The sequence below is a fragment of the Malania oleifera genome, chromosome 4 (genome assembly GCF_029873635.1).
Source record: "Malania oleifera isolate guangnan ecotype guangnan chromosome 4, ASM2987363v1, whole genome shotgun sequence".
In the NCBI taxonomy this organism is placed as follows: domain Eukaryota; kingdom Viridiplantae; phylum Streptophyta; class Magnoliopsida; order Santalales; family Ximeniaceae; genus Malania; species Malania oleifera.
In genome coordinates this window covers 72,984,896-73,011,071 of record NC_080420.1, presented here as the reverse complement: position 1 = coordinate 73,011,071, position 26,176 = coordinate 72,984,896, and positions in this window count along the sequence as shown.

Sequence of the window (26,176 nt, the reverse complement as noted above, 5' to 3'; positions counted from 1 at the left end):
TACCATTTAAAAAATTTTCCCATTGAGTTTTTAAAATCTTGTTCGAGTGGCAGGCGCCTGCCAGGCAAGTTTTTAAAATCCTGTTCGAGTGGCACTCGCCTTCCATGATCTTGGAAGTCGCCTACCATAGTCAAAACTCAACACACAGAAGGCTAGCAGTCGCCTGCCAAGACATAGGCAAGGCAGGAACCTATCTTGACCACCCAGGCGCCTGACAGGTCTCAAGCAGTCGCCTAGGACCCTACTGACTCCTAGTTTTTAATTCCTTTAATTTGGCAGTCTACTGCCTATATTGGGCAGTCGTCTGGCTCTCAGAAAATTTCTTTTCACTTTTGAAGACTTCTTTCTTCACTTGAGACCTTTATCATTTTGATTTTGAAAACATATTTTAAGGTCTTTCAAAAAAATATTGCTTAGTTTCTTTTTATTTGTAAGAGTTTCAATTCAAATTATATTGAGGTTTACATGAAGTACTTACATAGCGACATCCGATCTTCATGTAAATCCTTGCTTTGAAATCTTTCCTTGATTATATATCATCTTTGAGCTCTCAATCAACTTTCATTCTTCAAAAATATTTCCATCATGAACTTTATTAACCCTTGAATTTGGCTTTGAAATACTTGAGCTTTAACTGCTTCTTGAAACAGTTCATCTTGAAAATGATATCAAACTTATCTTGATTTATTATCATCAAAAAAAGAATTGTAAGCCTTGTTAGGCCAACAATCTCCCCATTTTTTATGATGACAAATCTAGAGCAAAAATGAGAAAATACTCCTTAAAGTACTCCGCTTTTACAATAGTCATAGCTCCCTTTTTCAATAAGCATGAATGAAAAATTTAGTAAGCATAGAGTTTTCAAGCATAAAGTAAATTTCTCAAGTATCAATCATCAGGTAGTCAATCATATGGATCAAGTATTAAGCATCAAGAGTCAATCATATTTTTCTTTTCTTTTTTTCTCTCAAACGCTCTCCCCCTTTGGAAATTAATCAAAAAAGGGAAAGAGGATGATCAATCATAAATCATATTTAAGTTTTAACTACAAAGTACTAAACGCCATCTAGAATATGATACAAGCAAAAATGTTGGCTGGTGAAATACACCGAAATATTAAGTACTAATACATAAGATAAAGTATCAAAACACCACAAGGATCAAATACGTCATTTTGAATCATCCTTGGATGCACTCCCATCATCTTTGTCTTCTTGTTCCTCAGAATTTTCAGTAAATTCATCGTCACTAGATGGAACTGAGCTGATATCCATCGGTGTTGAACCTTTAGAGAGTTGGCCAAATGCTTCTCAATTTTATCAACACACTGAGCAATGGTGGAGCAGTGAGTTTCCATAGTGGTAATCTTCTCCTGAAGTGTACCAAGACCAGATTGCATCCTATCACTGAAATTTAGATAGTGAGTGTAAAATGGCAGAAACTAGGAAGAAGTATCTGAGTCTGATTGAGCTGAAGTAGCTGGCATAGAAGGTTGAGGAGGAGGCTCAGGTGTGAGGTGTCGGTGACCTTTTTGAAACCATCCTTGAGTGGTTTTCTTATAACCCATTCGCTTAAGAATTGTTTCAGAAAATATATCATAATGGGTTTTTTGAATGAAGTTGAAAGTGGTGTGAGGATGTTATGATTAGAAAACACCATATTCAATATCCTATCATATGGTAGAATAATGTGAGAAGCATCAACTTTCATATTAATCCATTTGATAATAAGATTAGGAAGATCCAGCTTTTTCCCTTTCAAAATGCACCACATGATGAAACAATCTAGAAAGGAAACATGATCATGTGATCCGAATCGTGGTAGGATATTATAAGTAATGAGTTTGTGCAAAATTATGGCTTGAAGGTTCAGCTGTTTATAGATAGGTAGATTTTCAAAATAAGTGGGTTCATCATTCATCACAAGAGGTAAGAATGCCTCTAGGGTAAACCCTTGTGCCATCATCCATTGCTTTTCAACAATTTGAACTTCAAAATCTCCCTATTTAACACGAAGGATTTTTCCTAAAGATAAGGGAGTGAGGTGAATACTCTACCCTAAGAGGTTAGTTTTTATCCTATCTTCTTGTTTCTCTATGTTCGCATAAAAAATCCTTACCAAGTTTGGATAATACCCTTTGGCCTGATAGGTGATAAATCTTTCCCAACCTATTTCTTTGAAAAACTCTAAAATTTCAAGAAAGTCATAATTGAAAAATTCAACATCAATCACTTTGCCTAGAATTGGTTTCGATGAAGCGCTTTGATTTCGATAAATATGTTTGTCTTGAGGAGTAACTAACCATTTCTCAACTTCATAGTTGTTGATGCGTGAGGAGGAGGAAGCACCCTTGTTTGCAACCATATTTGTTTGTGGCATGTTTGCTTGAGATTGGAATCCGAAAAACTCTAGAAATTGGTGATGATGATGTAGGTTTTGATATTGGATTCTGATTTTAGATGGATTTGGAGGAGAAATAAGCTTGAATAAGAGTAGGAATGAAAGGATTGAGAGTGAGAGAAGAAGTGGCAGGCACCTAAAGGCTGTTAAAATAAGGCATAATAGGGTTTTAAACCCTTACTCGCCGTGAGGCAGTCGCCTTCCACAAAGAGGCAGGCACCTAGCAACCCAAAAGGCACCAAGTTAGTAGCATGGTAATCGCCTGACACTCAGGTGGCAGTCACGTACCAAGCATATTTTTCAAAAAAACATTCTTCAAACAACTTCTCAAACATGCATCATTCCTAATTCTTGTCTAATGTATATAAATCAATCCTCAGAGAGTGGTTTTGTGAATATGTCCTCTAATTGATCATTTGTATTAACGAATTCTAGAATTATTTCCTCTTTTTGTACGTGATCCCTCAAGAAGTGATGTCTTATGTCAATATGTTTTGTTCTTGAGTGAGATACCGAATTTTTTGAAATATTTATGGCACTTGTGTTGTCACACTTTATTGGAATTGTTTGATATTGAAGTTTGAAATCTCTTAATTGTTGTTTCATATATAATATTTGAGCACAACAACTCCCGGCTGCTATGTATTCTGCTTCAGCTGTGGATAATGCCACGAAATTTTGTTTCTTTAAAAACCAAAAGACTAATGAGTGTCCTAAAAAGTGACAAGTCCCACTAGTGCTCTTTCTATCTATTTTACACCCAGCATAATCCGCATCTAAATAGCTTATCATTTCAAAATCAATTCCCTTTGGATACCACAAGCCTAGATCAAGTGTGCCTAGCAAGTACCTAAGTATTCGTTTAACTACTATTTGATGTGATTCCTTAGGTGTTGATTGAAACCTAGCACACATGCATACACTAAACATGATGCCGAGTCTACTTGCTATAAGATATAATAGGCTTCCTATCATTCCTTGATAATGTTTTGTGTCCACTTGTTTTCCTTTTTCATCTTTGTCAAGGCTTGTTGAGGTGCTCATGGGGGTTCCTAAAGTTTTACTTTCTTCCATATCAAACTTTTTCAACATATCCTTAATATATTTAGTTTGATTTATGAATGTTCCATTCTTAGCTTGTTTAATTTGTAACCCTAGGAAGTAATTCAACTCTCCCATCATACTCATTTCAAATTCTCTTTGCATACATGCAGCAAATCCTTTACATAATTCTTCATATGTTACACCAAATATGATATCATCAACATAGATTTGTACTATTAGCATATTTTTATTTTTAGTTTTTATGAATAGAGTGTTATCTACCTTTCCTCTTGAAAAATCATTTTTGAGTAAAAATTTGCTTAGTCTTTCATAGCAAGCTCTAGGAGCTTGTTTCAAACCATACAAAGCTTTTGTTAACTTGAATACATGATTCGGATTTTTTGTGTCTTCAAAACCTGGAGGTTGTTTAACATAAACTTCTTCATTTATATATCCATTTAAGAATGCACTTTTTACATCCATTTGATATAGTTTAAAATCCTTATGGGCTGCATAGGCTAGGAGCATCCTTATTGCTTCCATTCTTGCTACAGGGGCAAAGGTTTCATCATAGTCAATACCTTCTTCTTTTTGAAACTTGTCTTAACTTGTTTTCCTTTTTGGCATAAATCACAAATCTTATCTTTATAAATTTTTTATTTGGTAATCCTTTTACTAATTTTTTCTTGGATAGTTTAGATAATAGGTCCATGCTTGCATGTCCTAGTTTCCTATGCCAAAGCCAACTAGTTAAATTCATGGTGGCCAAACATGTCACATTTTGATTAACTAGGTTATCAAGATTTATAAAATATACATTATTTACCCTATGAGCTATGAATAAGGTTTCATCATTCTAAGGATTTTGAATAATGCATTTGTCTTTCTTAAAAATTATTTCAAAACCTTTGTCACTTAATTGACTAATACTCAAAAGATTATGTTTTAAACCATCTACCAACAACACATCATCAATTGTAAGAGAGGGTTCTTTACCTATTTTACCAATGCCAACAATTTTACCTTTGGCATTGTCACCGAAGGTCACGTATCCCCCATCTTTTTGTTTTAGTGTGGTGAATTTGTTCCTATCTCCAATCATGTGTCTTGAACACCCGCTGTCCAAGTACCACTTTTCCCTTGATGGTGTTGTCGTAAAGCACACCTACAATGAAGGATTCATGGTGTTAGTTTTTGGAACCCAAATTTTCTTAACTTTCTTTGAATTATATCTAGTTCCATTGTTTACTTTCCATTCATTTTGAACTTTAACATATTTCCTTTTAAGTGAACAGTTAAACATCACATGTCTTTTATTCTTGCACATGTAACAAGTAGTATGTTCATGTATATTGATTGAGGAAGTACTAGCATAGTGCTTTGCTTCTTTAACAAAATATCCCATGAATAACTTCTTACTTCTTTTATTTTTTTTCCATTATATCTGATTCCTTCTCTATTTCCATGCAATCTTTGTTGTTCAATCATCTTTTCAAAATTTTCTTTACCTTTGGTAAAGTTATAAATTATTTTCTCTTTATCCTCTATTGACTTTTTAAGTTCATTTATTTCTAAATCCTTCTTATTTTGATCATCTACTTGTATTTTGACTATTTCTTGAGTCGTATCTTTTATTTTCTCTTCCAACTTTTCAATATGAGATTCTTTCTCCTTTTCAGTGGATTTAGAAAATTCAAGTTGTTTCATTAGTTTTTCATTTTGTTCTTTCAAGGTTATGTTTCTTTTAGAGATTTTTATAAACCTTTTATGTAAGGCAAATAACTCAGTTTGTAGTTCTTTATAAGAGGGCATGCTATCGCAAGATTCATCATAAGATTCGTTACTAGATTCAGTTGATGAATAATAAGAATTTACCTCTTCATCATTTGCCATGAAGCACATATTAGCTATCTCTTGTCCTCTTGACTCGCTCTCCGTTTCACTTGAGCTTGAATCATCCCATGTAGCTTTCATGGCTTCCTTCTTCTTCTTTTTATCCTTCTTGAGTAAGGGGCAGTCTGGCTTGATGTGTCTTGGTTTCTTGCAATGATAACATGTAGGAGAGTCATTTTTACTTTTATTTTCTTTCCTACTTGTTTCCCCTTTTTCAGATTTATTTTTACTAAACTTTCCAGGGAACTTTTTATTTCTCCTATAGAACTTGCCATGTCTTTTAGTGGTGAATGCTAATTCATCTTGGTCTAGATCACTTGATTCACTTTCATCTTAACTTGAGTTTTCACTAGCTGCTTTTAAGGCAATGGACTTCTTATGCTTAGGTTTAGGGTTTATTTCTTTTAATGTCATTTCATAAGTGAGTAGTGAACCTATAAGTTCATCTAGTGAGGTAGTATTAAGGTTCCTACCTTCTGTTATTGCAGTGGCCTTTGGTTCCCATATGGAGAGAAGACCTCTTAGTATTTTCCGAATCCTTTCATAGGTGGTGTAGGTATTTTCTAAGGCACTTAGAGAATTTATTATGTGAGTAAATCTAGTATACATACTAGTGATTGTTTCATCTGGATTCATTTTGAAAGTTTCATACTCACTGGTTAGTATGTCAACCCTATTGTCTCTAACATCTACCGTTCCTTCATAAGTTACTTGTAACTTGTCCCAAATTTCTTTGGCAGTTTTGCAGGCCATGACTCTATTGAATTCATTAGCGTCTAGAGCACAATACAAGGCATTTATGGCACTTGAATTTATTTGTAGCACTTTGTAATCTATATCAGTCATGTCCTTTTTCTCTTTAGGAATTTTTTTCCCATCCACTATTTTGATAAGAATTAGATCTCCATCCATGACAACTTCCCAAGTTTTCCAATCCATATGTTGAAGATAGATTTGCATTCGTTTTTTCCAAAAAGTATAGTAATGTCCACAAAATATTGGTGGTCGGGTTGAGGATTGGCCCTCTCCGAAGGGAGCTACTCCTATGTGTGACATTCAATCTTTTTATAGCTTCTTGTTAAGATTTATTATAACTAGGCACTGATACCAATTGAAAATAGGATATTGTTCCCAAGAGGGGGGTGAATTAGGTAAAAAAAAATTATGTTCTTTTTAAAAATTTTGTATTACAACAATAAACACAACCACAAAGTACTTGTAAAATAATCAATCCTAAGCAACCACAATCAACACAAAATAACCAAGCACTTGATTCTTGTGATAATAGCCTTGTAGTACTATGTAATGCTTGTTGGATTTGAGTAAGCCCTATGTTTAAATTCACAATCACACTTCTTTCCAAGGTTCAAATTTTAAATAAACCTTCAGTTTAATAAGTTTAGGAGTATTCCCTTTCGGTTTCTGCAATCAATGCTGATCAAACCAAAACAAATTATCTTCCAATCTATTTAATACCCAAACACTTAGAATTTAGAAATTGTAAAGCATCCATGCATTTTGTAAAGTATACTGAAAAATAAAGAATGGGGAAGAGAAAGAGGAACATAGAGTTTTACGAGGTTCGGCTTATACCCAGCCTACGTCCTCGCCTTTGGCAAACCACCAAAGGATTCACTAAGTCAGTTCCTTTGCCAGACAGAATAACACCATTTACAACACTCTTTCGATTAGGCTAAAGCCCACCTCTCCAAACGATATCCCCTCGCTTGGCACGACAATCCAACAACCTTGAATCGTCTAGAAACAAGAAACAAGTAGAGAGAAATTTTTGTACAAGAGACACTCTTAAAACAGAGCTAGTTAGTACAATATTCAACCCAAATATACTTCAATGTAATTCAATATAAAAATATTGAAGCTCAATTGAATTTAGATCACTGAATTTATCTTCCGTGTATTGACATATTTAGACTTTGAAGACTCAAATTCAGAGTTAGGATTTGCAACAATTCAGTAGTGAAAGCAAGATGAGTACAAGAGAGATTGAGAGCTTTGGGAGTTCTTGATTGCTGGAAAATTTCTTGGTGTTTAAAATCATTATAGTTGCGGCTATTTATAGATGTTTAAAAAATAATTCCTTGTCCCCCAAGTTTTCTTGGAGTAAAAATCAAGTTTCCAAAAAGAGTAGAGCCCAAGAAAACCATTTAAAAAATTTTCCCATTGAGTTTTTAAAATCTTGTTCGAGTGGTAGTCACCTGCCACGATCTTGGAAGTCGCCTACCATAGTCAAATCTCAACACATAAAAGGCTGGCACTCACCAACCAAGACACAAGCAGGAACCTGTTTTGATCACCCAGGTGCCTGAAAGGTCTCAGGTCATCGCCTAGGACCCTACTGACTCCTAGTTTTTAATTTCTTTAATTTGGCAGTATACTACCTATATTGGGCAGTCACCTGGCTCTCAGAAAATTTCATTTCACTTTTGAAAACTTCTTTCCTCACTTGAGACCTTTATCATTTTGATTTAAAAAAATATTTTAAGGTCTTTCAATAATTTTTTTCTTAGTTTCTTTTTATTTGTAAGAGCTTCTATTCAAATTATATTGAGGTTTACATGAAGTACTTACATAGAGACATCCTTAAAACTCTAAACTTTTGATCTTCATGTAAATCCTTGCTTTGAAATCTTTCCTTGATCATATATCATCTTTGAGTTTTCAATCAACTTTCATTTCTCAAAAATATGTCTATCATGAGCTTTATTAACCCTTTCGTGTTGCTATGAAATACTTGAGCTTTACCTTCTTCCTAAAACAATTCATCTTGAAAACCATATCAAACTTATCTTGATTTGTTATCATCAAAATAAGAATTGTAAGCCTTGTTAGGCCAACAAGTTGAGTCGTATGCTCTGTACTTGCCACCTTAATGGATCTTGTACATTAGAAAACTCAGTCTGCTATTTTACCAGTACCTTTCGGTGGCTTTTTCGGTGACTGGCAACTTTTCCAACGACTTTCGTGGCGAATCTGGCTACCTTTTTTCAACAACCTTGAGAGAATTTTATTTTAATTTTTATATATAATCTCTTAAAACTTGAAATGTAACCACGGTATTCCTCCACCATAAGTGAGGGTAAGTAATAAAATACGTAGACAACTTTTCTTAAGGGATGGTAAATCGTGTGGATAGTAAATTTCGAGGACGAAATTTTATAAGGAGGGGAGAATGTAATGACCTGAAGAATTATGGTATTTAAATAATGGAAGAAAAAGGAAAAGGAATACAAGAAGGTAATTAAACAGAGCCTCATCGACGAACACAGGGAATTCATCGACGAGAGCACATGAGGGGCTCGTCGACGGGGATGTGTCTCGTCGACGAGAAGATATCGAGGGGATATATATCGTAGCTCTAAATTTTGTCGACGAGGAGTAACATTCATTGATGAATTGTCTTCTTGACCTCGTCGACAAAGTGACGTGGTTCGTCGACGAAGGCCAGCGTATAAATAGACCTAACTTTCATTTTATGGCCGAAAATCCTGAGAGAATCTCCCTCTTTCTCCTCAGTTTGTCCCTCCTTCCTTCTCTCTAAGATCTCGGGCCATATTCTTTTCGGTTTGATGATCTGAAGCCACCACGACGCTCCTGGGAAAGTTCTCTGCAAACCTACCAAAGTGGATCATAGGTGGAGCTACTTTGGAATTCATCCCTGGTTTAAGGTAAGACTTTTTATTCAAAATTTGGTCTTTCCATAGTTATAGGGAATGTTGTACATGAAGAAATACTAAAGTTTAGTTCTGAAAAATGTTGATTTCAGGGCGTTGAATGGGGAACCTTGCGAGTGCAGGACGAGTGTATTTTAGGGGGGTTTCTTTGCAGAAATCAGGTAAAGGATTAAACTAAAGTAGTTATTTTTCCATGAAAATTATTATTAAATTATTAGAAGAATTATGTTCGGGAAAGCATGTATTATGTTTCTATATTATTGAAAAAATGCATATTTGGGAAAATACTACTATGAAACTAAAATGTATGTATTTGTAAGAAATGCTAGAAATATGATTTTAGAAAAGAATGTATGGCTTTATTCAGCATTGTGTGGCATGAATATTATTTTATGTGAAAAGTATTATATTATGGCAATTTTACGAATAAAATATGTTTTCAGAAATGATGAAATATTGCAGTACATTATGGTTTCAAAATACATGATAAACAGATTATTTATTCAGAATAATATGTATGAAATGTTCGGCACAAGGCCCATTTTGATAGTCAGCGCAAGGTCATGTATTATGTATGATTTCGGCACAAGGTCATATTTATGAATGTTCGGCGCAAGGCCGCAGATATGAAAGAAATCGATGCAAGGTCATATGCATGTATGTATGTATGTATGTATCTTATTACAGAAAATTCTATCAATATATTTATGTTACACAAGTATATTATCATGTATTATATGTTATCAGAACCCGGATGATAATTCAATTCAGTTTCAGGAGCACGGTACCGTAGCTATACAGATCAGATTATTATATTCAGACTTGTGCGCCCCTGCAAGTAGAGGGGGTGAGAGATGGATAGTCGATATGGTTTTCAGTGTAGAGTTGTAGACGTCCACCTGGCAGTCTGGACCAGGGTGTGGCAGACCCATCATACTTATAGACATTTTTTACTCGACAGTGGTCGGCCAGCTATTGTCGGGTCCCGCCTTCGGGCTGTACAACCTGTCATGGGGGGTAGTACATGACATTAGCTAGCTATACATCCTAGGTAAATTATAGTATTATCAGTTATATCAGACATTTCATGACCAATATGATTTATTAGAAATTATGAAAGTATATGTTATTCAGTTATATTATGATGAATGTTTTCTAATATATGAAATGTACTGTATATGAATTATAGCACTAAATATTCATGTTTCCACACAGCTATATTTAGTTTATTTTCTCTTACTGAGAGGCGTCTCACCCACAACATTAAATCATTTTTAGGAAACCCAAATAGATCGGCTGATCAAGGCCGCCGTTGAAATTAGTTCAGTGCTACCCCGCCAGGAGGGTAAGTTTTGATCTAGGACTAGGAAATTTGTGTTGTGGGTTCCTAGATATGTATATTTTTTTTTTTTTTGTATTTTTGGAGATTGTATATAAACATAGTATTTTTGGGATGTAGTTGACTTTGGTATTATGTATTTTATGGTTATGAGAATGTGATTTACATTTACTGCTACTTAGGTTTCCGCTGTGAATGTCATAGTACCGTAGCTATATGATCACGATCATGTATATGTTAGTGCTACCACTTGTCGTAAGGGCAGTGGGAGATTGGTAGTTGATGTGGTTTTATAGTAGTGCAGGCGTCCCTCTAGTGTCTGGACCACAAGGAGCAAACCCATCATACTTACAGACTTATGTTGATCTAGCATGGTCGGCCAACCATTGCTAGGTCCCACCTTTGGACCGCACAACCCAGTCATGTGGGGTTAAGACATGACACCAGCTAGTTATCCATTTAGGGTGTTATTTTATGTATAGTTATATATGATGATTTCATGTATAGAAACTCAGTATGTTATACCATGTTATGATAAATTATGTTTTTCCCATATATGATACAAGCAGTTTTACCACATATGATTTCTGTACTATTATATGTATAACACGAAAATATTCACATTGTAACGGCCCTAAGAATAATGGTATTTAAATGTTCGTTGACGACGTTACATTTTGGAATGTAATAACCCAAGAATTTTCCTAGGGCCTAGTCGACAAACACAGGGGATTCGTCGATGAGGGTACATGAGGACCTCGTTGACAAGGAAGCATTTCATCGACAAGAGAATACCGAGCGCCCGAATTTCATCGACGAGGAGATGGTATTCATCGACGAACCTCCTTATGGACATCGTCGACGAGATCACGTGGCTCATCGACGAAGGCCGCAATATAAATAGTTCTAAACTAGGTTTAATCGCAGAACTTCAACGAAAATCTTCCCCTCTCTCTCTCCTATGGTTCTTCTTCCATCTCTCTTCGATTTTGGCCCTATCGTTCGCCGGATCGACAATATGAGGCCACCACGACACTCCTGGTGGAGTTCTCTTCAAGTCTGCTAAGGTGGATCGTTGGTGGGATCAAGTTGAATTTCTCCCTAGAATCAGCGTAAGACCTTTTATTCGAAATTAGGCTTTCCAACAGTTGTAGGAAATGAAGTAGACAGAGAAATAATGATGTTTTGTTCTGGTGAATGTTGTGTTCAGGGAGTTGAGTGGGAAACCCTGCGATTGTAGGACAGATATTCAGTAGGGGCTCTCCAGTAGTTAAGTAAAGGAAATATGCTATACTAGGAAACTCTTTTACGAATTCAGTACAAACTATATGTTTTTTATCAAATTATTATTTAGATTATATATATATTTATAGTTTCCAGAACCTAATAATATTAATATTTATTTGTGTGGCTTGAGTTGATAACAAGACAGTACTATATTTATAGAATTCGTGAATACCATGTTTATAGATATTAGCAGAAATACCATGATATTTGCATGTTTATAGAATGAAGAATTTTTCAGTATACAGTATACTCAAAAATATACATTTTCAGTAATTTTAGAATAACATATTAATCAATTCCATAATGCCCCGATATACCGATATTCAGGTAGCAATTCAGTTATACAAAAATCAGATTTTCAGTCAGTTTATTTAGAATTTCAGATAAATTCTATGGGGTTATGGTTATTTTAGAAACCACAATAAGAACAGTATATTATAGATATCAGTTACCTATATAGCATCAGACCCTGATGGATTAGACAGCAGAGCACGGTACCGTAGCTTTGGATATTCTGTTTAGAGTTCAACAACTTTACACAGACACTAAGTGGTATAAGGTCAATCGTGCCCACGTCGGGACAGGCTCTCCATCAGACTTTCAGAAATAGTAGTATTAATATGAAAAATAATTTCAAACAGAATGGCATGCTAAGTTATGTAGATAATGGTTTTTAGTATACGTTATGTAATATTAGCATTTTTAGATTCAACTATTCATACTATTCTTAAATCAAATTTTTTTTACCAAACTATAGCTCAATAGTCACACACTAGTAATAGCATGTTTCATCTTACTGAGCGTTGGCTCATCCCAGTGTTGAATTGCTTTTCAGGTGAACCAGCTAGGTGAGCGGAGCAGTCTCGCAGGTAGAGGGGTTATTGTACTGATTTTTGAGAGTGAGTATATTTGGATGGCATGTTTTTGCAAACCCTTGGTATCAGTAAGGGTAGATCTGAGAGAACAGTGATGATTGTATATCATGGGTTGATTTGACACTCTGGTATTGTATTATGTGTGGATTTATTTTATATGATTGACTTTCCGCTGTTTAGGTTAATGATTGGATTTAAAACTAGGGAAAAAGATTTTATTTTATTAGCAGGACGTTACAATTTGGTATCAGAGTCTAGGTTGCTAGGTTTTGTAGACTTTAGAATGCAGCGGAAGCAATACTAGAGTATAGGAAATGATTTGAGGTTTGTTCCGTGGTCTGGGTACATGATTTTCTGTGGTGGTTCCTGTGTTTTTCTTGAGGTGACGATTTCAGAAAAATCATAGTAAACTATCATCGCATCGTGTGTCTACGTGATAGAACCGGATTTTGAGTTAAGATTGGGGAGAGTAGTTAATTATAAATATAGGATTTGAGTAGAATGAAATAGATAGGGTATGTGCAAAAGATAAGGTTCTTAAATGTGTTCTTGTTTTTCAGGATGGATCCAGGAAGTAGCGGTACGAACGCTAGGAGGGATGGAGCAAGACCTTCCAGTATGGGAGGTTCCGATACTGATGTCGTTCTGCGCAGCGTCACCAAGTAGGTGATGGATGAGATGGCCAAGAGCTCCAGAGAGCATGGTTGTTCGATAGAGCAGTTTACGTAGATGAAGCCCCCATCCTTTGCTGGAGGAGATGACCCGATTCTAGCTGAAAATTGGGTCTAGCATATTGAAGAGACGTTGGATGTGCTTCCTTGTATAGATGAACAGAAAGTGGTATTTGCGACATTTAAACTGATAGGGGAGGTGAAGCACTGGTGGAGGTCAGCGCGACTGATAAAGGAGCAGAGGCCGGTTCTAGTACTAGTGACATAAGACCGATTCAAGGAGTTGTTCTTCGAGCGATATTTTCTTTCTGTCGTTCGAAGCGCGAAGGCAGCAGAGTTTATGCATCTGGCACAGGGGCAAATGACCGTATCCCAGTATGCAGCTCGGTTTATCGAGTTGTCACATTTTTCTCCACATCTAGCACCTAATGAAGAGAAGAAGGCCAGGAAGTTTGAAGAAGGATTGAGGCAGAACTTGTTTGAGCAGGTGATTGGTTTCAGAGCTCAGACATTTACGGAGGTTGTAGATAGAGCTGCAATCATTGAGAGTGGTATTCCGAGGGGTTTAGCAACTCAGAGTCAGAGGAAGAGGCTCGTGCCTCAGGGTTTTCAGGATGGCTCTCGTAGGGGTTCATGGAGAGGAGGCCGTGATAGAGGAGATCAAAGGCAGACGGTAGGACCTTGGGAATACCAGGGTATGCAGACCTTTCCAGTGTGCCAAACATGCGGGAGACGTCATTCGAGGGAATGCCTGGCAGGGAGAGGTGTATGTTACCGTTATGGGAGACCCGGCCATATGGCACGTGCATGCCCAGGGCCACAAGACCAGGTTCCAACTCCCAGACCCTATCGAGGAGGATATCAGGTAGCTTGGGGAGGATATCAGACACCTCGTGGAGGCCAGCAAAGGAATGTAGCCCCAACACGAGTTTACGCTTTAACGCTGGGTAATGCTGAGGCTACCACGGATGTGGTGACAGGTACATTTACTGTTTTATCATATCCAGTTATTGTTCTATTTGACTCAGGTGCCACTCATTCCTTTGTCTCTCCATCTTATGTTAAATTATCTAGAAGTGAAACTCAGTCATTAGATATAGCATTGTTAGTAGCTACACCATTAAGGCCAGTGATGAGATGTCAAAAGGTACCTAGAAGGCATCCAATATAAATTCAGGGGAGAGTGTTACCAATCGATTTGATTATAATGAATATGTGTGGGTTTGACGTAATACTGGGTATGGACTGGTTGGCTACCAATCACGCCAGTATTGATTGTTCTCAAAAGGAAGTAAATTTCAGACCCCCTGGTGAGTAGGAATTCAGATTTGTTGGTTCACGGGTACGTGCTCCACCGCAATTGGTGTCAGCCATGCAGGTAAGCAGATTACTCCTGGACGGAGGTCAAGGGTTTGTGGAATTTGTAAAGGAAGTGTTAGAAAATGAATCAAAGTTTGTCAGTAACCCAGTAGTATGGGAATTCTCATATGTCTTTCCAGAAGAGCTACCTGGATTACCTCCTGTATGCGAGGCAGATTTTTTTATAGATTTACCTCCAGGGATAGCACCTATCTCTAAGGTTCCCTACCGTATAGCTCTAGCTGAATTGGGAGAATTAAAGGAGAAGTTGCAGGACTTGCTGAACAAGGTGTTTATACGACCGAGTGTGTCCCCCTGGGGAGCTCCAATGTTGTTTGTAAATAAGAAATACGTGTCTTTGAGGATGTGTATTGATTACAGATAAATAAACAAAGTTACTATCAAGAATAAATATCCTCTACCCCGTATAGACGATTTGTTTTATCAGCTCCAGGGTACACGGGTATATTCCAAGATCGACCTCAGATCAAGGTATCATCAAGTGAGAGTAAAAGCAGAGGACGTTGCTAAGACAGCTTTCAGGACCAGGTACAGGCACTATGAATTTCTTGTCATGCCTTTTGGTCTGACGAATGCCCCAGCTGTGTTCATGGACTTGATGAATAGAGTTTTTCACCAGTATCTAGATCAATTTGTAGTGGTTTTTATCAGTATCTAGATCAATTTGTAGTGGTTTTTATTGATGATATATTGGTGTACTCGAAGAATTTTGAGGATCATGAGGTGCATTTGAGGCAGGTACTGCAGACACTTTGAGAGGAACAGCTTTACGCCAAGTTTAGTAAGTGTGAGTTATGGCTTGAGAAGATTGCATTTTTGGGCCATGTGATCTCAAGAGATGGTATTTCAGTAGATCCCAGCAAGATTGACATAGTGGTAAATTAGGCCACGCTGAGGAATGTGTAGGAGGTCAGGAGTTTCTTAGGATTGGAAGGTTATTATCGTCGATTTGTGAAGGGATTTTTAGCCTTGTTAGGACCTTTCACGTGTTTGACCAGGAAAAATGCCAAATTCGTGAGGGATGAAGAATGCGAGCAAAGTTTTCAAGAGCTAAAGCAGCGGCTCGTCACTACATCAGTTTTGACGATTCCATCAGTAGGTGGTGGGTATGTGATTTACAGTGACGCGTCCTTGAAAGGACTTGGTTGTGTGCTGATGTAGCATGGTAGGGTGGTGGCGTACGCTTCCAGACAGTTGAAATAATATGAAAAGAACTACCCTACTCATGATCTAGAATTGGTTGTGGTTGTACATGCATTGAAGATCTGGAGACATTACTTATATGGTGAGAAGTGTGAAATATTTTTTGATCGCAAGAGTCTAAAGTATTTCTTCACACAGAAAGAATTGAATAAGCTCCAGAGAAGGTGGTTAGAACTCATCAAGGATTACGACTTTACCATTAGTTACCACCCAGGTAAAGCAAATGTGGTGGCTAACGCTTTGATCCGTAAATCAAAGGATACAGCGCAGTTAGCAGTAGCAAATCAGCACCCGATTCAAATGGACTTGGAAAGGCTTGGTGTGGAGTTAGTTGAAGATGATTCTCAGGTGTTTATTGCCAGTCTGGTTGTACAACTTGCATTGTATGAAAGAATTAAAGCTACTTAGAGAAATGATCCCAAATTAGTGGAGGTGCTAGCCAGAGTTCAGGATGGTCAAGGAGAGGGATTCAACATTTCCGATGATGGGGCTCTTAGATTTTGCACCAGATTATGCGTGCCTGTGGATGATAGCATTAGAAGGATGATTCTAGAATAGGCACACAGATCTCTATACACTGTTCATCTTGGCAGTACGAAAATGTATAGGGATCTGAGGGAGTATTTTTGGTGGAGTGGCATGAAGAGGGAAATAGCAGAATTTGTGCAGCAATGTTTAATGTTCCAACAGGTTAAAGCTGAGCACCAGAGGCCGGCTGGTCAGTTGCATCCACTTTTCATTCCTGAATGGAAGTGGGACCACGTATCCATGGATTTTGTTACTAGGTTACAACTGGTGCCACATGGTCAGAATGCCATTTGGGTGGTGGTTGATGGGTTCATGAAGACAGCACACTTTCTACCCGTTAGAGTTAGCTACCCTATGAATAAGTTAGCAGAGATTTACATACAAGAGATTGTTCAACCCCATGGAGTGCCGATATCCATAGTCTCAGACCGTGATCCACGTTTTACATAGCGGTTCTGGAGGAGCTTGCAGGAGGCATTGTGGACTCAGCAAGCATTCAGCACCACTTTCCATCCTCAGAAAGATGGTCAGACAAAGAGAACAATTCAGGTACTCGAGGATATGTTGCGAGCGTGTGTACTGGATTTTGGGGGTAGTTGGACTCAATTTTTGCCGCTAGTTGAATTTGCTTATAATAACATTTATTAGGCTAGCATTGGCATGGCACCATATGAGGCGTTATATGGTAGAAGATGTCGATCCCCTCTTTTCTAGGATGAAGTCAACGAGAGGCGAGTTTTGGATCCAGAGATGATTCAACAGGCATGCGATAAAGTTTGACTCATTCGAGATGGAATCAGTATAGCACAAAGTCAGTAGAAAAGCTACGCGGATACTCACCACCGAAAACTAGAATTTGAAGTGGGTGATCATGTATTTCTGAAAATAGGGGATCATGAGGTTTGGGAAGAAGGGTAAGTTGAGCCCTAGGTTCATTGGCCCCTTTGAGATACTTGAGAGGATTGGGTCAGTGGCTTATCGGCTAGCTCTACCACCATATTTATTCAGGATTCATGACGTATTTCATGCCTCTATACTAAGAAAATACATCCTAGATCCTTCCCATATCATTAGCTATGCAAAATTGGAACTCAGTGGTGATCTAGCATACGAAGAAGCTCCAATGTGGATCATAGATAGAAAAGAACAGGTATTGCGCAGCAAAAGGATTTCGTTAGTGAAAATCTTGTGAATGAATCATGCGGTAGAAGAAGCCTCGTGGGAGCTTGAAGATGAGATTAGACAGAAATATCCCCACTTATTTAGTGAACCCAGTGGTGATGTATAGATTAGAGTAGTAGTAATTTTATTTTGTTTAACACAATGGAATTGTAATGTAGTGTATAGGATAGGTAGTATTTTGGTTTTGGGGGAATTTTCTTTTATAATTGTAATCTCCCAAAACTACCCATGTAACCACAGTATTCCTCCGCCAAAAGTGAGGGCAGGTAATAAAATAAGTAGACCATTTTGCCTTCTAAGAAGGAGGAATCATATGAATAATAAATTTCAAGGACGAAATTTTAAAAGGAGGGGAGAATATAACGACCCGAAGAATAATGGTATTTAAATAATAAAGAGGAAGGGAAATGGAAATAGTAATAGAAGAAGGTAGCCAACTTTGTCAACGAACGCTTCGTGTCTATTGACGACGTTGCATTTTGGAATGTAAAAACCCAAGAATTTTTCTAGGGCCTCGTTGACAAACATAGGGGATTCATCAATGAGGGTACATAAGGACCTCATCGACGAGGCAGCATTTCGTCGACAAGAAAATACCGAGAGGCCATTTTTCGAATTATGAATTTCGTCGACGAGGAGATGGTATACATCAATGAACCTCCTTTTGGACCTCGTCAATGAGATGACATGGCTCGTCGACGAAGGCCACAGTATAAATAGCTCTAAATTAGGTTTAATCACAAAACTTCAATGAAAATCTTCCCCTCTCTCTCTCTCCTACGATTCTTCTTCCATCCCTCTTCGATTTCGGCCCCATCATTCCCCGGATCGACGATCTAAGGTAACCACGACGCTCTTGGTGGAGTTCTCTTCAAGTCTGCTGGGGTGGATCGTTGGTGGGATCGAGTCGAATTTCTCCCTAGAATTAGGGTAAGGCCTTTTATTCGAAATTAGGCTTTCCAGAAGTTGTAGGAAATGAAGTAGACAGAGAAATAATGATGTTTTGTTATGGTGAATGTTGTTTTCAGGGAGTTGAGTGGGAAACCCTGCAGGTGTAGGACGGATATTCAGTAGGGGCTTTCCAATAGTCAGGTAAGAGAAATATGCTATGCTAGGAAACCCTTTTACGATTTCAGTACGAACTATATGTTTTTATCAAATTATTATTTAGATTATATATATATATATATATATATAATCTAAATAGTTTCTAGAACCTAATAATATTAATATTTATTTGTGTGGCTTGAGTTGATAACAAGACAATACTATATTTATGGAATTCGTGAATACCATGTTTATAGATATTAACAGAAATACCATGATATTTGCATGTTTATAGAATGACGAATTTTTCACGTATACAACATACTAAGAAATATGCATTTTCAGTAATTTCATAATAACATATTTATCAGTTCCATAATGCCCCGATATACTGATATTCAAACAACAGTTCAGTTATACAGAATCAGGTTTTCAATCAGTTTATTTAGAATTTCAGATAAATTCTATAGGGTTATGGTTATTTTAGAAACCACAGTAAAAACAGTATATTACAAATATCAGTTACCTATATAGTATCAGACCCTAATGGATCAAAGAGCAGAGCATTGTACCGTAGCTACAGATATTCAGTTCAGAGTGCGACCACTTTACTCAGACAGTAAGTGGTATAAGGTCGATCGTGCCCACGTCGGGACAGGCTCTCCATCAAATATGGATTGAGGGTGTCGATCATAGTGTTAGAGTTCAATTGACTTACCCTAGTTGGCCAGCTAGGATAGGTCCTGCCTTCGGGCCGCACAACCCTGTCATGAGGGGTTAAATCATGACATACAGCCATCCGGGGAAATTTCTCAGCTATTATGTGTACTATCAAACTTTCAGAAATAGTAGTATTAATATGAAAAGTAATTTCAAACAGATTGGCATGTTAAGTTATGTAGATAATGGTTTTTAGTATACGTTATGTAATATTAGCATTTTTAGATTCAATTATTCATACTATTCTTAAATCATATTATTTTTACCAAACTATAGCTCAATAGCCACACACTAGTAATAGCATGTTTCGTCTTACTGAGCGTTGGCTCATCCCAGTGTTGAATTATTTTTCGGGTGAACTAGTTAGGCGAGCGGAGCAGGCTCGTAGGTAGAGGGGTTGTTGTACTACTACTTGAGAGTGAATATATTTGGATGGCATGTTTTTGCAAACCCTTGGTATCAGTAAGGGTAGATCCGAGAGAACAGTGATGATTGTATATTATAGGTTGATTTGACACTTTGGTATTGTATTATGTGTGGATTTATTTTATATGATTGGCTTTCTGCTGTTTAGGTTAATGATTGGATTTAAAACTAGGGAAAAAGATTTTATTTTATTAGCAGGACATTACACATATTGCCACACACTGATATTAGTTTATTTCCCTTACTGAGAGGTGTCTCACCCCAGCTATATAAACATTTTAAGAGCCCCAGATAGAAGAGCAGATAGAGTTCCGCAGCGTTAGAGTTCGACTGTTCTACCCTGTCTGAAGGATAAGTCATTTTACTAGGGTCTGATGGATTTTTGGGTGGTGACCCTAGGGCACTTTTGCATATTTTGGGATGTGTGTATGTATATGACAGTTTTAGTAACACTCTAGTGTTTTGTTGGATAGATGATTTGATATGTATATGATCTTATGTTTCCCGCTGCTTAGGTATCAGTGTTGTATTTCAAGTATATTCGTGGTACCCATGGGTCCAAGTTGATTATTTTTATCATAGTTATTATGTTAAAAAAATTTATGGTAAAATAAGCAGGTCGTTACAATTTGGTATCAGAACCTAGGTAGTTAGGTTCTGTAGACTTTAGAATGTAATGAAAACATTACCAGAGTTAGGGAAAGAATTTAAGGTTTTGTTCTACAGCCTAGAGGTAGGACTTCCGTGGTGTTTTCTGTGTTTTTTCTTGGGGTGACAATTTCAGGAAAATCATAGTAAACTATTGTTGGGTTGTGTTTCTATAGTGTAGGATTGGATATTAAAATAAGTAAAGGATGTCAAGATAGGGGATTTTAGTTAGACGAGTAAATTATAAGAATAGGGTTCCTGATCCATGTTTATTGTCTTTTCATGATCGACCCTGGAGAAGGTAGTGCCCATGCGAGTGGTAGTGAGGGTGCAGGGCCCTCGAGTGTAGGCAGGACTGATTCAGATGCAGTACTACACAGCATAGCATAGCAGGTTATGGCTGAGATCGCTAGGAGCTTCAGAGAGCAGGGAGGCTCGTCTGTAGGCCATGGGTGCATAATAGAGAAATTTACCAAAATGAATCCTCCGGAATTTTCAGTAGGAGTTGATCCTACAGCCGCCGATAATTGCATGTGGGAGATCGAGAAAATTTTTGCGGTATTACAGTGTACGGAGGAGCAAAGGGTCCTTTTCGCCACCTATAAACTGACAGGTGAGGCTGAGAGGTCATGGACTACTATGATTCTTCTAGAGCAGTAGAGGGTGACGTCGATAGCTATGACATGGGACTGATTTAAAGAATTATTTTGTGAAAGATATTTCCCAGCCACTGTCAGGGAAGCTAAAGTGGAAGAGTTCCTGAATTTGAAGCAGGGACAGCAGTCGGTTCAGCAATATGCGGCACAGTTTATAAAGTTATTTCGCTTTGCCCCGTATATTGTTCCTGATGAAGTAAATAAGGCGAGACAGTTTGAAAGAGAATTGAGGCAAGAAATATACAAACAGGGGTTAGTGCTGAAGATACAAGATTTTGGTAAGTTAGTTGACAAAGCAGCTTTGGCCAAGGCTAGTGAGCACAAGGATACAGAGGAGCAGGGATAGAAGAAGATATCTACACCTTCAGGCTTCCAGCAGGGATCGAGGCAGGGTTAGTTGAGGATAGGAAACTATAGCAGAGGACAGAGGCAAGAGACTGGAGGTCATGAGTTGCAGACAGTGCGGCATTTTCCTATCTGTCAGACTTGTGGAAAGAGACACTTGGGAGAGTGTCGAATGGGAAGAGTCGTATGTTATCATTGTGGTAGGTAGGGACATCTGGTGAGAGATTTCCCTACACCACCTGATACAGCTCCTGTTCCCAGACTATACCAGGGAGGCTATCAACCGCCCCATGGAGGCCAGCAGAGGAATGTAGCTCCAGCGAGGGTCTATGCTTTGACGCCTGGAGATGCTGAGACAGCCGGTGATGTGGTGGAAGGTATGATTAACATGCTTTCATTTAAAGTTATTGTATTGTTCGATTTAGGAGCCACATACTCGTTCGTGTTTATAGGGTGTCTTAGATTATATGGGGCAGGAACACAATTGCTAGATACCGAATTGTTAGTAACTACACCAACAGGGTCAGTTGTGGTATAGTAGAGTGCTTCGAAGCTGTCCAATTGATATTCAGGGAAAAGTCTTGCCAACTTATTTAATAGTATTGGATATGCATGGGTTCAATGTAATTTTTTGTATGGATTGGTTGGAAGCCAATTACGCCAGTATAGACTGTCATTTGAAAGAAGTAATATTCAAACCTCCGGGAAGACCAGAATTCAGGTTTATAGGGTCACGTGTGCAATCCCCGCCTCAGTTAGTATCAGTCATACAGGTAAGGAGATTACTCCTAGATGGTTGTCAGGGGTTTATAGCTTTTGTAAAGGATGTGTCAGAAAATGAATTGAAGTTGGGCAATACACCAGTGGTTAAGGAGTTTCCAAACATTTTTCCAGAACATCTACCTGGGTTACCTCCCGACCGCGAGGTAGATTTCTTTATTGATCTACTTCCCGAGATTGAACCGATCTCTAAAGCTCCTTACAAAATGACTCTAGCAGAGTTGGGGGAGCTAAAAGATCAGTTGCAAGACTTACTGGATAAGGGTTTTATTCGGACCATTGTATCACCATGGGGAGCTCCAGTATTATTCGTAAAGAAAAAGGATGGGTCTATAAGGATGTGTATAGATTACAAGGAAATTAATAAGGTGGTGATCAAGAATAGGTATCCTCTACCCCATATAGACGATTTATTTGATCAGCTTCAAGATACGCTGGTCTATTCCAAGATTGACTTCAGATCAAGCTATCATCAGGCAAAAGCAAAGGCAGAAGACATCTTGAAGACAGCTTTCAGAACCAGGTATGGGCATTATGAATTCCTCGTTATGCCATTTGGTCTGATGAATGCTCCTGTCGTGTTCATGGACTTGATGAATAGAGTCTTTCACCAGTATTTAGCTCAGTTCATTATAGTTTTTATTAATGATATGCTGGTCTACTCGAGGAGTTTTGAGGAGCATGAGACGCATTTACGGCTAGTACTTCAAATGCTCAGGGAAAAGAAGTTATATGCCAAGTTTAGTAAATGTGAACTTTTGTTAGAGAAAGTGTCATTTCTTGGGCATGTTATTTCAGGTGATGGTATTTTAGTGGATCCCAGCAAGATTGAGACAGTGTTGAATTGGGAAAAATCAAAGAACATTCAGGAAAATAGGAGTTTCTTGGGACTGGCAGGTTATTACCGTCGATTTGTTAAGGGGTTTTCACCTTCATTAGGACCTCTCACATATTTGACTGGGAAAAATGTCAGGTTTGAATGGGATGATGATTGCGAGCAGAGTTTTTAGGAACTGAAACATATGCTTGTCACTGCACCAATGCTGATCATTCCGTCAAGGGATGATGGTTATGTCATTTACAATGGCGCATCTTTGAAAGGGCTCGGCTGTGTATTGATGCAGCATGGTAAGGTTGTAGCTTACGCCTCCCAACAGTTGAAAGAGTATGAAAATAATTATCCTACCCACGATCTGGAATTGGCTACAGTGGTGCATGCGTTAAATATTTGGAGGCATTACTTGTACGATGAGAGATGCGAGATATTCTTCGATTTCAAACTTTTGAAGTACTTTTCACTCAAAGGGAGCCGAATATGAGACAGAGGAGGTGGTTGGAGCTTATTAAAGATTATTACTACACTATTAGTTACCACTCAGGGAAAGCAAACGTGGTAACTGATGCTCTGAGAAGGAAATCAATAGGATTGGCACTGGCAGCTATGGAGGTTTAGCATCCGATCCAAATGGATCTGGAGAGACTCGGTGTAGAATTGGTAGAAAGTAATCTTCAGGCATTTATTGCCAGCCTGGTAGTATAGCCTACCCTACAAGAAAGGATTAAGGCAGCTCTGAGAGATGACGCAAAATTAGCAGAGCTGATAACCAAGGTACAGAATGGATAGGGATATGAATTCAGTATTTCTGATGACAGAGCTTTGAGGTTCCATTCTAGGTTATGCATGCCTGCAGATATGGACATCAGAAGGACAATCTTAGAGGAGGTTCACAAGTCCTTGTACACGGTTCATCCAGGTAGTACTAAAATATATAGGGATCTGTGAGAGTCTTACTGGTGGAGCGGCATGAAGAGGGAAATTGCTGAGTTTGTACAGCAGTGTCTGACGTGCCAATAGGTAAAAGCTAAGCACCAGAGGTCGGCGGGCTAGTTGCAGCCACTTTACATCCCAAAGTGGAAGTGGGATCATGTTTCTATGCACTTTGTAAGAGGTTTACCACCGGCACCGCATGGTCAGAATGCTATTTGGGTGGTCATTGATAGATTGACAAAGACAACTCACTTAATTCTTATTAAAGTCAACTAATCCATGGACAGACTGGCAGAGATTCATATTTAGAAGATAGCCCATTCTTATGGTGTGCCAGTGTCTATAGTGTCAGATTGAGACCTACGTTTCACGTCACAGTTTTGAAGGAGCTTCTAGGAGCCTCTGGGGTCTTAGTTATCTTTCAGCGTGGCATTCATCCTCAGACGGACGACTAGACTGAGAGGGTGATTCAAATATTAGAAGATATGTTACGGGCATGCATGTTAGATTTTGGGGGTAGTTGGACTCAGTATATGCTACTGGTAAAGTTCGCATACAATAAAGACTATTATGCCAGCATTGGAATGGCACCTTATGAGGCGCTTTGTGGTAGAAGATGTCGTTCTCCTTTATATTGGGATGAGTTAGGTGAGTGGCGAGTTGTGGGGCCAGAGCTGGTGCAGCAGGCATATGATAAAGTTTGGCTCATCAAAGATAAAATCAGTGCAGCTCAGAGCCAGCAGAAGAGTTGCATTGATACTCGCCGCAGGAAACTGGAGTTTGATGTTGGAGATCACGTGTTTTTGAAAATAGCTTCATTAAATGGAATTATGAGATTTGGAAGGAAGGGTAAGTTTAGCCCTAGGTTTATTGGCCCGTTTGAAATTCTTGAGAGAGTGGGGTCAGTTGCCTACAAGCTAGCCTTACCACCCGTTTTGTTCAGAATACACAACGTATTCTGTGTTTCCATGTTGAGGATATACGTCCCAGATCCCTCCCATGTGATCAATTATGGAGAGATAGAGCTCAAGGATACTCTAGCTTATGAGGAGGTACCAGTGCAAATTATGGACAAGAAAGAATAGGAATTGCACAATAAGAAGATTCATTTAATAAAAGTTTTATGGAGAAATCATGCGATAGAGGAAGCTTCATGGGAACTCGAGGAGCAAATATGACAGAAGTACCCGTATCTCTTCAGCGGGGATCAGTAGTAATTAGGAAAAGTTACTGGTGGATATGTGAACTTTCTTTTGTGCAGGTTAGTTAGACGTAATAATTTTCTAGTAGTAGATAGTATTTTGGTTGTGGGAGAATTTTATTTTATGTATATTGTAATCTCCCAGAACCCTGAATGTAACCACGGTATTCCTCCACCATAAGTGAGGGTAAGTAATAAAATAAGTAGCCCATTTTCTTTAAAGGATGGTGTCAATACAGATAGTAAATTTCGAGGATGAAATTTTATAAGGATTGGAGAATGTAGAGACCCCAAAAATTATAGTATTTAAATAATAAAAGAAGAGGGAGAAAAGGAAATTCAAAAGAGAAATTGCAAGGCTTGTCGACGATCCATTCAGTTTCGTCGACGAACTCTTTACTAGATTTGTCGCACACCACGTGTCTCGTCGATGAGAAATTACCGAGAGGGCTGTTGCAGGGCCTAAAATTCATCGATGATAAGTAAACGTTCGTCGACGAACTCTCTTCTGGGCCTCATCGACGAAGTGACGTGTCTCATCGACGAAGACTGGTGTATAAATAGGCTCAAATCTGATTTTCTGTGAGAAAATTCAACCAAACCCCTTTCTCTCTCTCCCACTTCAGCTCCCTCACCTTCTCTCTTCGATTTCGATCCGGTTCTTCACTGGATTGACTATCAAAAGCGGCCACATCACTCCTAGGAAGATTCTCTGCACATCTTCTACTAGAGTGATTTACTGGTTAGGCTAACTTGGGAACCATCTCAAAATTTGGGTAAGTTAGTTAATTTCAGTTTTATTAGATTTTTTGTGTTTCTGGACTGAGAAGAATATGTTAGGTAAGATAATACTGAGGTTTTGTTGGGAAAATATTAATTTCAGGGTGTTAAGCTGGGGAACACAAAGGGGTGATTTTGGGTATTTTGTGGGCTTCCTAGAAAACCAGGAAAGGGGATAAACTAAGTCAGCTTTCTTATGAAAATATATTTATTATTTTACAGCATTTAACTTCAGGTAAATATGTATATTGTAGAATTATATTGGAAATAATGTTGTTGATTAGAAATATGATTTTAGAACAGATTTTATG